At 40.7% G+C, this 13,704-nt stretch overlaps 1 protein-coding gene across 1 annotated transcript in view; it reads right to left on the minus strand.

The window, feature by feature from the left end:
• Window positions 1-13,280, minus strand: part of LOC140246146 (uncharacterized) — a 32,514-nt gene extending 19,234 nt beyond the window's left edge. Inside the window, exon 1 of the mRNA XM_072325584.1 lies at window positions 13,147-13,280. The gene's annotated coding sequence lies outside the window, so the exon portion shown is untranslated. The remainder of the gene's footprint in view (window positions 1-13,146) is intronic.
• Window positions 13,281-13,704: the final 424 nt, after the last annotated feature.

The following is a 13,704-nucleotide window of genomic DNA, read 5'->3' on the forward strand; positions in this document are numbered from 1 at the left end:
CTCCGCAATGCTTCAGTCAGTACCAAATTTCATTCTTCTGCACCACAGCTGTTTCAAGGCATGCATTGGGAGGTGGAAAACATGGAAATGATGAAATGAATGAATGAATGAATGAATGAATGAATGGATGGATGGATGGATGGATGAATGAAGGTGAAAATGCACAATGTAGAGCAGGTGTCAGATGAGCCATGGTCAGTAGTTTGATATGCTGGAAAATAAAAAAAAAAAGGGGGGAGGGGATTGAGGGCCTATCTGACGGGAGGAGACATTGTCGCAATGCCAGCGTCTCGAAGAAATTATTTTCGCTATCACAACTAATGCAATTTCCAGGGCGACGTCCAAGACGTCTTCAAACAAAGGGACAACTTATTTGTTTGGAAGTCACGGGGATGTTGGCACGGCTTTTGCAGTCGCAGGGACTTATCAGAGACGTCTTTTCTCAGCGACTTCTCCCTTTCGTCGCCATTATGTTATTACGGTCTCCACAAGATGCGGGGACATCTCGAAGATGTTGCAGACAAATTTAGTCCCCATGACATGGCCACAGTGATGGAGACTTCGAAGAGACGTCTCGGAGACAAGCTGGAAGACGGAAATAGTCTCTTCAAAAATCGAAAATGTTCGATTCTCCTGCGAATCCTGGAGATTGGGCTCGTCTCCAGGAGACGTGCTTCGTAGAGATGTTGGGGAGAGAAGAGTTGCAACCTATAGTGTTCAGACCAACGACATACCAACTTATAAAGTCTTGTGATATCATACCACTTTGCGTCCAAGCACTTTGGATAGAATCTTAATAGACCCTAGAAGGTGTCATGAAAGTTGTACTATACTGTGAAATATGCTTGTTCCCTACATGGCGTCACCAGGACCGTCATGTTCTCTGAACGGCATATTTAGCTGTGGAGGAACATAAAAATTCCTATAAGGACTTTAGAATCGAACTTTGATACACAAGTTCGAAAATAGCAAATTGATGCCAACCTGATGTACTAAAAACTCTCTTAAACACGAGTTTTTTCTTTTTTCATCCAGATTAGGAGTGATCTTCATAGTTATCATTCCATTGAATTTAAATCTGAATTATGAATATCTATTGTGATTGAGGATCCCTGAACTGCAACATAGAAATAAAAACACTTCTCTTTTTAGTGACAACGTCAAGGACGCTGGTAACATAGAGAGTAGTCCCCCCCCCCCCCATTGCTAAACTATTAATATATTCGGTAGCAATAGGATTCTATTTCTCATATATGTATGTTTTTAATTGCATTCCTTGCAGATGAAGATGAAAATAATAATCCAATAATCAAATCTTGAAAACTCTTTAAAAGGGCATTACCCATAATTCTAACTAGCTCTTTTGGCTGTCATTAAAGCAAATGCAAATATATTGAATTCCGCAAATATGACCAGTCGGTGAGGACATTATACAGATATTGACTTATCAGAGGTGGAATATAACATTTGAGATCCTCGCGGGAAGTTATATTTTTGTCGAGGATTATTATATTTTATAGAAATATAGTATTTCGAGACAAAAATATAACTTCCCAAGGGAAATGAAATGTTATATTCCTACCGAAGGAAAAAAGTCAATATCTGTTATATTATATGACCTACAGTACAAGAAATAAACTGTTGTATAACTAGAGCAACACGACTTCTCCGTTTTGAAACCCACAGTCAAATTCATGAACGCGCGTTACAACGCTCGGCACTGTTAGTGGTATGCAATCGAGCCAAACCGAGCCATAACTATGATGGCTTTCGCGTAGGCCCTACTTAAATCGGTAATTCGTTCTTCCGTGGCATATAGCCGTGCAGGAGCATTCCTAGAACAGTCGCTATTCAATCATACGTAGGCCTGTAGCGAGGGCCTATTTACGTAGCGGTAACGTGCTGATTTTGTAATGACAGTTGTAAAATTATTTTTAAAAAAATTGTAGAAGACTAACGTTACCGTAACTGCCGCTGTTGGTCTAAAGCAAGCTTGTTTGAGGTAAGTGTTTGTGGTGATGTATGAGAATGTGAACTTTCTAACAATGTAGTCTAGGGCCTAATCTCTTCTGTCTACAGTCACTGGTACATGAACTGTAGACTACGGACCTGGCCCTGCATGGTCCAGGTCCAGCGCTAGTAGCATAGAACTACCGCACCGGTGTCAAAGAAACTTAGTAAGTTTCTTTTACTTACTCAGTTGAGGCGGTGATAATACTAATGGGAAATCCTTTGCCTTCTGGCCCTGTCACGACTGTCTAACATTAACGGGAGTAGTAGGCTCTACCAAGTATAGCTTCCAACACATTCACCAGTTTGTTTCTCTCTCAAGCTGCCATACCAGTTACAACACTGCTAACAGTTTGACAAAAACAAATCTGTTGCAATTTCGCAATTCTCGCTTTGTGTATGCTGTGCATGAAGTGTTGTCTGCCGCTATGATAACGCTTTACAGTAGTGTGCTGCGGCTGTGTACTGTGGTCACGGCGATTGCATTCGTGTGTGTGCAAAGCGTCTCTGTGTATGTTGCGCGCATCATAACAATTGGTTTTTGATGACGTCACCCCTCCTGATATAACGCATTTGTTTAACGTAGTCGCTCTTATATTCCATGTTTGTACGTAATTTACGTCACGTTATGAAAATATAACGCTTCTCATCCTTGTGACAATGGTCACGTGACTGCATTTTGACCAATCACACATTGATATCTATATAGGTCATATAATATTTCCTCTTAACGCCTGTAATGTAAAAATAATTAATGGAATTATTGTGACATGAACTATGATATCCCATAGGGAGACCTTATAAGAACCTTTAGGGAGACCTTATAAGGAAAAGTTGACATCAGACCATAAAAACAACTTCAAAATCGAATTCCTTGACCCATAAAACCTCTAAAGCTGATTTTTCAAATTATTGTAACACTTTAAAGGTTTTGAACACTGGCCTTTAAACGTAGGTGGCAGCCATATTGGATTTTGCAAATATGCCTCCCCGGAGGGCGCCATTCACAAGAAATACGCCTTTTTTTTTTCAGCCGTCGACAACTGCAATTCTATTCCTGGAATATTGTATATGCATGGGCAAGTCATTTTTTTCAATAAACTGTTATGAATACAATGGCTTGACCCCTAAATGACCTTAAGGTGACCTTATAAGGAAAAATTGACTTCAGACCATAAAAACAACTTCAGATTCGAATTCCTTGACCCAGAAAACGTCTTAGCCTGACTTTTAAAATGGTTGTAACTCTTCATTGTTTTCAAATGCAAGTGACCTTTAAACCTATATGGCGGCCATATTGGATTTTGCCAATATGGCCGCCCCAGAGGGCGCCCTTCTTGGCGCCCATCAAAAATCGAAATAGTATGGTTTGGGCTACATGTGTGCCAATTTTTGGTGCTTTTGGAAAAATTTGAACCAAAAATCCCTTGCGCCCCCCACTATCCGCAGAGTACTCTGGTAAAATGTCTCTGTGGTGGGGGGCGGGAAGAATTGTGCGTAGAAATCTGTGTACATGTCGTGCCACTTTACACACACACACACACACACTACTGCACGGAAGGTGTTCACGCGACACCATAACCAATGGCATCGTCGACTTTCATGTAGAGGGGAGAAGAGCTTATGACGGTAAGTTATTAAAATTATATACTACCTGTATATCAGATTAAACCTTGGAATTTAGAGCATTGGCCTGAACCATTTGTTAATGGATGTGTTTGGAAAGTTAAAAATAAGTGAGAGTGGTAGCTCAACGATGGAACCGTGACTGCTTGATGATGGCTACTCAACGAGTGCATTGGCGAATGTATTGCGTGCGATGTACATTTGTACGTGTATCGTATGGATGGGAGCGCTTGCTGGATTGAGCTGGGGCCCGTCTTATGAAGACTTGTGATAGAAATCAATCACAAGTTTTTTGAGAGCTGCAATGCAAGTTGCGATTAATTTGGGGACTTGTGATTGATTTGAAGGCTTTATAAGACGAGGCCCTGGAATGATTGAAGGTTGCATGTTTGGGCATGTTAAAAAGAACGAGAACAAAAAGATGCTATTAAATGAAGATCTACTTGATCCTTGAGATAATGAGAAGTATTTCAGTCCATTATTATTTCTGGTAAAATTCATGTCGATCAGAGTGTGCACTGTGCATGTGGGCATGGAATAAAAAAGTTTAACGATTTTTGCGTGTGACGAATGCATGCGGGGTGGATGGATGGAGTCATAACGGGTCAACCGGGGGAGGTACTAAGTACATGTATATAGGGGCGGCGGGGGGAGGGCAGGTAGACTGACCCGAAGAGACTTGTAAGCAAAAGAATATTGATGATAAAAAGTTTAAAAATATAGTAAGTTAGTCTAATAAGACTTAGACTCTTACTTTTGTCTTAGATGAGTCACGCTTAGGAACCACCCAACTTTTTGCAGGGCTGCCAATTAAACTCTCACTCATTGAGAGTGAGACTCACTCATTTTGGTCCTTTCTCACTCTAAAACTTTATTTCATTTGCATGCATTCCTCTTGATCTCACTCATTTTGACTCCTAAATTATAGCATTAGCCCATGGGAGTCTCACTCAACTACAACGTAGTTTCCAATGTTGGCAGCCCTGTTATTTGTGTTAATTTGCTTTAAACTTTCATCTTTTAACTTGTTAATTTTATTTCCTAATACTAGTATTGGCGGGATGGGGGTGGGGGGCGTCAAGAGTTCCCTTCTTTGGTCGCTGGTTGTTGCCTTACCTAATTATTTTTGGTCATCCTGTACTGTCCGAGTCATGTGCAAGTGCTATATCCGAGTAGGAATTATATGCATCCGCCCCCCAAATATAATAAACGGGCCCCAGGTGTATATATTTGCCTCCATCCTAGCCCCCAGTATAGCTGGGATAGCCCCACTTGCTTGTAAACTTAAAGGAATATTCTTAGAACTGCAAGGATCGGTCTTTTAATACATGTACATGTATTGTGTGAACACGGTGTGATATAAGAAACAAAGATTAATTTCTTCTCTAGCAGTTAATCAACATGGGAGAATTATTACATGCAAACAATTTAATCTTCAAAATATAGCCTTTATGGTATATATATTATTAAAAACATAAAAAATACATACATGTATATCTAGTATCAAATGATGTGAACGACTTGTTCAATACTCACATGTAGATCCTTCCCTGTTCTCTCTCCATTCTTGTCCCCTGTATATTTTATTTGGTTCAGGTAATTCATTTTGAATATTATGATTTATTTGTGCCTTTTCCCACCTATCCATCTGCATTGAAATTGGCATTTGCACAGTAAATGGGTACTTTTAAGGGATTTCTCTACATTTTCTGTTTCTAATGTGCAGTACCCCCAAATACAATCTGATCTTCTAGAACACTTCAACGAGAGATAACTTTGTTCCAAAATTGCTTCAAACAAGCAATCTATTAAAATCTATGCCAAAATGAAACATTTTGGGTGAATGCATGTAATGCAGGACAGAAATCTATGTACTAGCATATGAAGGTCAAATTATGAATGCTCATAAAAACTTTGCTGTTTTTCAGTTGAATGGTTTAATTTTGATGAGAGAAGATAATAACAGCTGTAAAATTCTATTGAAAATTGTGTTTTTGTATACCATTTCTAGACTCAGTGGTGAACGCGCGTAACAAGGACAGACCAAAATGCGACAAGATGGTCTGTCCATTTTACATGCGTTCACCACTAAGTCTAGAAATGGTATAAAACACAATTTTCAATAGAATTTTACAGCTTTCCTTTTTGTATAATTTACATGATTTATTTTCCCTTGGTTGGTGTAATATCATTTAAACTTTACAGACATGCCAGGTGAAAGAAATGTAAAGTACAGACAGTGGTCTGAGGAAGATATGGAGAATGCGTTCCATGAGGTCAGAGATAACCATGTACCAATATCCGTCGCAGCAAGAGACCATGGTGTGCCAAGGAGATCATTGGGTGACCGTGTCAATGGTAAAGTGCCCCTTAATGCAAAACTTGGTGCCATGACAAAGTTATCCACAGAACTTGAGAGGGACCTCCTAACTGTCATCGATTATATGGCAGCTAAAGCCATGCCCCTCACAGTGAACCAGATAATGATGTATGCGTGGGTTTTGGACAGGAAATGTGGAGGCAGCAAGTTTGGTGAGAAGGGGCCAAGCTACAACTGGTGGCTGAGGTTTCGTAAGGCGTATCCTGATATGATTCTGAAACTCCGTAGGCCAGATCGCCTCGATAGATCGAGGATAGTTTCTTCAACTGTTGACAATATGAGAGAATACTTTCAACTTCTCAAAGGAGTCCTGGATAGGTACAATCTTCATGATCATCCAGACAGAATCTACAATGTAGATGAAACTATGATTGACCTAAACAAATCAACCCAGAAGGTGGTTGTGCCTGCGTACCAGCGCCATGCCCATGCTACCACTGTCGCGGACTCACAACATATCTCCTTGTTGTGCTGCGTTTCTGCTGCAGGGGCGGTGATGCCTCCCAACCTGATCTTCAAGAAAGCCATGCCTGGAGGGAATTATTCAGTCGGAGGCCCAGACAATGCCCTCTATTCCAAATCGAGCAGTGGATTTGTAGATGGAGAGCTGATGCTAAAGTGGTTCAAGAAGGTCTTCTTGAAGTACTGCTCCCAAGACCGGAGTGAGGAGAACCCCGTCCTCTTGCTACAAGACGGACATGCATCACATCTGGACCCCTTGCTGATATTGGAGGCCATTCGAGAGAATGTCATACTTCTGCAGTTGGTTCCACACACAACACACCTTTGTCAGCCTCTTGATGTTTCCGTCTTTAAGAGCCTGAAGAGCCACATTGGCCAGTATATCAAGGAAGGACAAGCCATCAGAGGATCACTCTGGGTACCGAAGACGGAAATCCCACGAGTACTGAAGACCCCGTTCGAGAAAGCCATGACAATCCACAACATCAAACAAGGCTTCCGAAAATGTGGAATCCACCCCTTTGACCCAAACGCCATTGACAAACATCAACTGGTAAGATCACGAATGATCCCTTCCACTGATATCGACCTGGCTCTTCCACCACAGTACCGCTATGCTGATGCCACTACACAGACAAACATCCAACCCCCAAATGAGCAGGATGCTGCACTGCCTGACATGACCAATGCCGTAACAGCCCAAGATCAGCAAACAGCAGAGGTCCATGCTGCAACACCCGCAGATGAAGAGGTTCATGAGGCTCCCCAAACTGAGGAAATGTCGGAGGCAGAAGACGCTGTGACACCAGACAGGCCAAGTACATCGTATTCCAAGGCATTGATGGATAACCCTTTAGTCAGGTATGGTGTGGTGTCACCAGAGGTTGCTGAGGTGTTCCTCCCCCAATCAGAGTGGATCCCACCCGGAAGAAAACGGGCACCTAGAGGAAAGAGCAAGGCCCGTGTCCTCACTGCCAGGGAGGCCAAGGAGGACTATGAGAGAGAAGTAAAAAGGATCAAAGAGAAGCAGAGAAAGAAGGCCGAAAGACAGAAGAAAAAAGAGGAAAGAGGGAAATTGAAGAAGAATCGAGAGAAGAGACCCATTGAAGTAAATGTCAACTCTGAAAAAGATAGAGAAGAGGTTGAAGATGAAGAGGGAGAAGATGAAGTAGAGGAAATGGACTTAACAGAATACGGGGAAGACTTCTGCTGTGTATGCGGATCAGATTATTTTCAAGAAACCAAGAAGAACCAGAGAAAATGGGTAGGATGCTCAGGTCCCAAGTGCCCAAAATGGTGCTGTCCTTCCTGCCTTCCCAAGAGATTCACCTATAACCAGGACTATTTCTGTGATGAGCATTCTGGTAAGAGAATGAAGAGGCATGCCACTGCTGAAGATTTAAATGTTCCAATAAAGATTCGAGTTAAAACACTCAGAAACAATTTCAATTTTTTCTTTTCTTTTGAGAGAAACATTCAGATTTAATTGTTCCCCTCCACACATTTCATAATTTGTGTTGAATATCGCAAATTGCCGACTTGGTTTATAAAATATTACCACCGCTGAGTACTGATAGTGGTACTATTATAGTTCTAGCGTGAACTCATGCTAGCACTAGTGAGGATAAAGGATTCTTAAAGCCTCCAATAGAAATGGCTGCGCTTGACTGTACGAAGACAAAAACATCTGTTTGTATTACCACTATTACAGTTACATGATGAATAATTTCATTAGTATTCATTCTATATAGCTACAGTACTGCAGTGGGCCCATATTATCAACTTCTATGGGAAGATACGAGGTATGTGTATTTTCATGTTAAAAAGTAGATTTTAATCACAACTATTCAGATAAATGGCCATAGTATTAAAATGCCTGCACAAAGAATTGATGATCACATTGAATGATTTGAAACCTGTTTCTATCACATAGTATATGTACAAATTTATGATTTTCATTCAGTCGTCATGTCTTTGTAAAAAAAAAAACAAAACAAACAAACAAACAAACAAAAAACAGAAAGAGCCATGCAATTTTGTAGAGCACTCTTTCGGGGCCACCGTGTAGATGCACAACATATACCTTGAAAATTTAATACATTAGTTGTCCTGCTTTTATAACACATGTTATGTATGTGGATATAAACTGCAAACATTTGTAAATATGAAAAAAAGCAACAGGCAGCTCAAGAACTTTATGGAGACGTTGGAAATACGGGATTGTACTTTGAAGGAATGTTGACGGAACCAAAATGCATCCTAACTATTCGATGTACAAGTGTATGTCTTCATCAGCTACAATTACGCATCCAGTTTGACCCGGAAATACATGTATTGCATATACTGCAAACATTTGTAAATATATTATGAAAAAAAGAGAAAGCAACATACAGCTCAAAGAGCTTTATGGAGTTGGTGGAAATACGGGATTGTACTTAACGGAATGATGAGGGAACCGAAATGCATCCTAACTATTTGACGTATCTTCATCAGCTACATGGGGCTATATGCATCCAGTTTGACCCGGAAATACATGTTTTGCATACATATATGTAAAGCTGCAAATATTTGTGAATATGTTATGAATAAAATGCACGCAGTTCTGGAGCTTTATGGAGACAATGAATACATGTATGTGATTGTACTTTGAGGGAATATTGAAGGAACAGTCCTATAATTATCTTTTATCCGATGCATCCAATTTGACTCGGAAGTACATACCTGTATGTCGCATAATGTGTGGATATCTATACTGCAAACATTTGTAAATATGTTCTGAAAAAAGGCATGTAGTTCTAGATCTTTATGGAGACGTTGAAAATGTGTGATTGTACTTCCAAGGAATGGAATTATTTTTTACTTTATCACAGAGTACCAACAAATAAGTTAGAGATACATGTATACAAGCGTAAATGTACAGTGTTGTATGTACAGTGCAGTTCATAAGATATTACACACAACTTAGATACACTCTGAGGATTTCTGATGCATAAAGATGATCGTGCTCTACTTTTTAGCGTTATTTGTAGCTTGAATATTTCATATACTGTCGGAGTGATCGCCCTGTTTGTTGCCAATTGTTACATGTGTGCAAACTGCAGAATAGAATTACTGTATAAATATTCAATTTACAATATTTAATTTTGATTTCATTTCGAAACAGCTGGTCCAAATTTTTCATGCTCTGTATTTCTGAGACATTTGTTATATTTGAAGAAATAAAATGTTGCTGGCATCGTTCTTGCCACTTCAAATCATTTGCAGCGTACATTTTCTGTGTTTTGATCCTTACCTGCGTAGCAGAATCCGAGTCTATTTTGAAAAGCTCAGTCCTTTTGTTTATCTACATGCCTCCTCCTCTTACTCACCTTGATATCTCGACCTAAATAAATCCAGAACGGGCGGGATCCCGATCAGTGTCATTTTCTTCTTCCTACAATCGTAATGCCTAATTGTACCCCTTGGAAATAGTGGTTCAGACTAATGACGACATCATGTCGCTGACATCGTTCCGTGCTTGCCACTTCCAATTATTTGCAGTGTATTATTGTTTTTTATTCTTATAATATACTTCTGAGTTAAAGATAATTCTTCCATCTTGAAAAGCAGTTCTTTTGTCCATCTGGTATGTCATAACGTTACTTACAAAGAAGATAGTTTAGTGTGTGTGTGTGTGTGTGTGTGCGTATGTGTGTGTGCTTGTGTGTGTATGTGTGCCGCTGCGGGCATGTATGTGTGAGACCGAATTTGCCAATACATGCCTGTAAACATGATAAATAACAAAGCTTGTTTACAAGGATCTTTTATTTGATTCCATAATCAAAAGAACAAATAAGAGATACAATAAATATTAGAAAATCAGTACAATTGTTATCAATATATGGGTAGAATAAAATTATGCTGTACTTTCAGCAAAGTATTGACAAAAAAAATATATACAAACACATTACCAATATACATCATAAATAGAGGAGGATAAAATGGAATCTGTTCACGAATCTACTATAATTATAGTAATCATTGTGAAATAGTATGACGTGTGTAATATTTTGCATGATGGGATGTGTGTATATGTGTGTGTGTTACACAATTCACGGCTAGCTTTTCCTGGAATGCTCAGCTCGGGGCACATCCGGTCCATGACGCACAGGCAGTGTTTACAGGTACATCAGGTGCATGAAACGGGTGCATGGAAGCGTGCAGCTCACTGCATGCACGTGTGGCGACTCAATGGCAGTACGCTCAGTGAGTCGCCAGCCGGGAGTACTTAAAAAGAAGGGTTTCCCCTCCCCCAAAAAAATCCATCACGATTCCTTCTCAAACTGCATGGAAACAGAAGATAAGGATTATCATTTTCACATGGAGATATCATTGCAATGTAAGTAAAACAATGAATTTGTCCTTTTTAAGAAACCCTTCAAAAACTGGCAACTTAACAGTTGTTGACGTTAGAACTACATAGTCTAGTAAATTTACCGACCAAGTAGGATGGGGGGTCGGGTGTCCGGACACTTAAAACTCTCGCGTACTGACTCGCTTATTTTACTTTGAATACGCATTTACGCACAGCTCCTCACTGACAAACAACTGTTTACGTAGGCGCGTCATTGTCAAACCAGACGCACTTTACAGTACGCGTCCGGTCCCAACCTGTCCGGACACCCAATGACTGGGTATACATGATGTAGAACAGTCAGAATTTACCTCGATCGCTCAGTGACACACCATTATCTTGGTGAGATCTTAATTAGGCTTTTGACAACTTAGATTTACAACATTAAACTTATAGACAAAAATAAACATGCAGTGAGCTATTTCACATCATTTAGAAGTGTCTAATAGTCAAAAGAAAAGAATATTGCTGTATCTTCCAGTGAACCATGTAGGACACCTACCTGTACTTGTCTTTAGTGTAAAGTAACTTACTGTAGAAAATATTACTCATGTTATGAGCATGACGAGTTGACTAAATATACGGTAGGTATGATGGGGGGGTTATGTTTCCGGACACTTAAGTTCGCGCATGAAAACTTGCCTATTTTACACAGAATATGCACCCTTTGTTACCTCAAAGACTTGATATAGACTCCTCGTATACTAGACAACATACTCTGAAAACGGCTTGAGAATTAACCTGCTAAATCGTTGGCTTTTCCCCTTCAAAGTGACTCCATGTACGAATGTATCAAAGAGAGTTGTGCACGCGTTGATTTTGTACTGGAAATATGGGGAGCGAGCGTGCACGGTGTTTGCATTCTCCCTGTACGATCGACGAACATTCGATCGAACTGGCCTAATGACATATGTGCACGTATAAATAACTTGTAACACCTTGTGAGACTTTCACTGCGTCATTTTCATTACAGACGCACTTACACGCACTTGCAATACGTGTCCGGTCCCACAACCTGTCCGGTCCCACAACGCTTGGTGATACTTAACGTTCGTCACATAGGGCCTACAAAGAACATTTGACAGACTGTTTGGTTATTAGGCCTAACGTTGTGCTTCCTTGGACTGGGCCCTACTTACGTAGGCAAATTCTATAAAGACAATTCTCAAAAGTAAGGCAGAGCCTTGACCGAAAGATCAGTCTGTATCTGGCCAACAAAACACCAAATTCTGACCAACAAAACACCAAATTCAACTCAACCATCAGCAAAATACGATATAGGGCCTAGGTGGGTGGTATTACTGTTAAAATCAAACAAAATAAAAGGCATTTTTGTGGTCTTGCCGTCAAAAGCGACGGTTGTTTACAACGTTTAAACACTAGAACTAGTACATGTCAGACTGCTGTGCTTTGCACAGCGGTCTGGTCACTTTGCCATCCAATGGTAACTACCACCATCGCAACAATACCGGGGGGGGGGGGGGGGGGGGGGGGGGGGGGCATTTCATGAAGGAACTTGCCGGATAAAATATCTGACAAGTCAATTATATGCGACAAGTTTTTAGAAATTCTTTAGTCTGATTGGCTGATTTCTCTGAACTTGTCGGATATAATTGACTTGTCAGACATTTTATCCGACAAGTTCCTTCATGAAATGCCCCCCACTTGGCCCCAGGGCTGCCAACACTGGAAACTAGTTGAGAGCGAGACTCCCAATCCCATATTATTATTGGCATATATAGGCCAATGCTATAATTTAGGAGTCAAAATGAGCGAGATCAATAGAAATTATGCATGCAAATGAAATAAAGTTTTAGAGTGAGAAAGGCCCAAAATGCGTGAGTCTCACACTCAATGCGTGAGAGTTGGCAGCCCTGCGAATACCAGGTACTCAACAGCCAGTCAAAATCAAGAATTCCATGGAAGTTACTACCATTGGATGGCAAAGTTACCATAATTGTAACTTTTATGCAACGAGCCCCAGACCGATGTCCTCATTTGATAATCTAACAGCAGGAGTCTAATCAGAGTTAAAAATTCATGGCTGACAAAACGAGACCCACCCATCCCCGTGCATCACGCCCCACCACCGCCATCCATAACGCCCATGCCCACTCACACTCCCAGCTAGACCGTCGTACGCAGCCCATCATACCATCATCATGGCAAAGACACGTGGCGTGATACGTTGTGGGAGAAACTCGTCTGTAGCTGTGGATGTTCGATCAATTTTTCCGCACCTGAAACGGATGTGGGGGAAAATAATGATGCTTACCGTCATGGCAATGAAAATGAAGAACTGCGACTTGCTCGTATGACCGAGTACCTTTATACACCACAAGCGGTAGATTTCCAGCAATGTCTTGAAATCTGAGTGTTTACCCTGCACTCGGGGGCTGCAGCATCAGACTCGAGTCTCGCTCTCGTACTACCATGTGCCGAAATACAGTACAGTACCTTTTTGGAATTCCCGCGCGCTATATTCTGTTCCCCTATTTACTGGTACATTGTACTGTACTACGATTGCGATCTCTCTGCAGCACGTACGCGATGTCATCTTATCTTGCCCGAGCGTTCAGTAGCGCTAGCGGGAGCTAGCAATCTCCTGCGATCCGTGGTAAAAGTGGTAAATGTTCGTTGTGTAGCCTTGAAGTACAGGGTGATGAATTTCATTATGCAGGGCCCGTTGCATAAAACTCCAACCGGATTTTTTTCCGGTTGAAATCACAAAATTCCGGTTGGAAGCTCCCAACCAGAGTTTTTATACAACGGATTTTACATTCTTAGGTTAGCAACCTTAAAAAATTCAGGTTGGGCAAATCCCAACCTGAAT

This window comes from Diadema setosum, chromosome 2 (assembly GCF_964275005.1).
Source record: "Diadema setosum chromosome 2, eeDiaSeto1, whole genome shotgun sequence".
Lineage (NCBI taxonomy): Eukaryota > Metazoa > Echinodermata > Echinoidea > Diadematoida > Diadematidae > Diadema > Diadema setosum.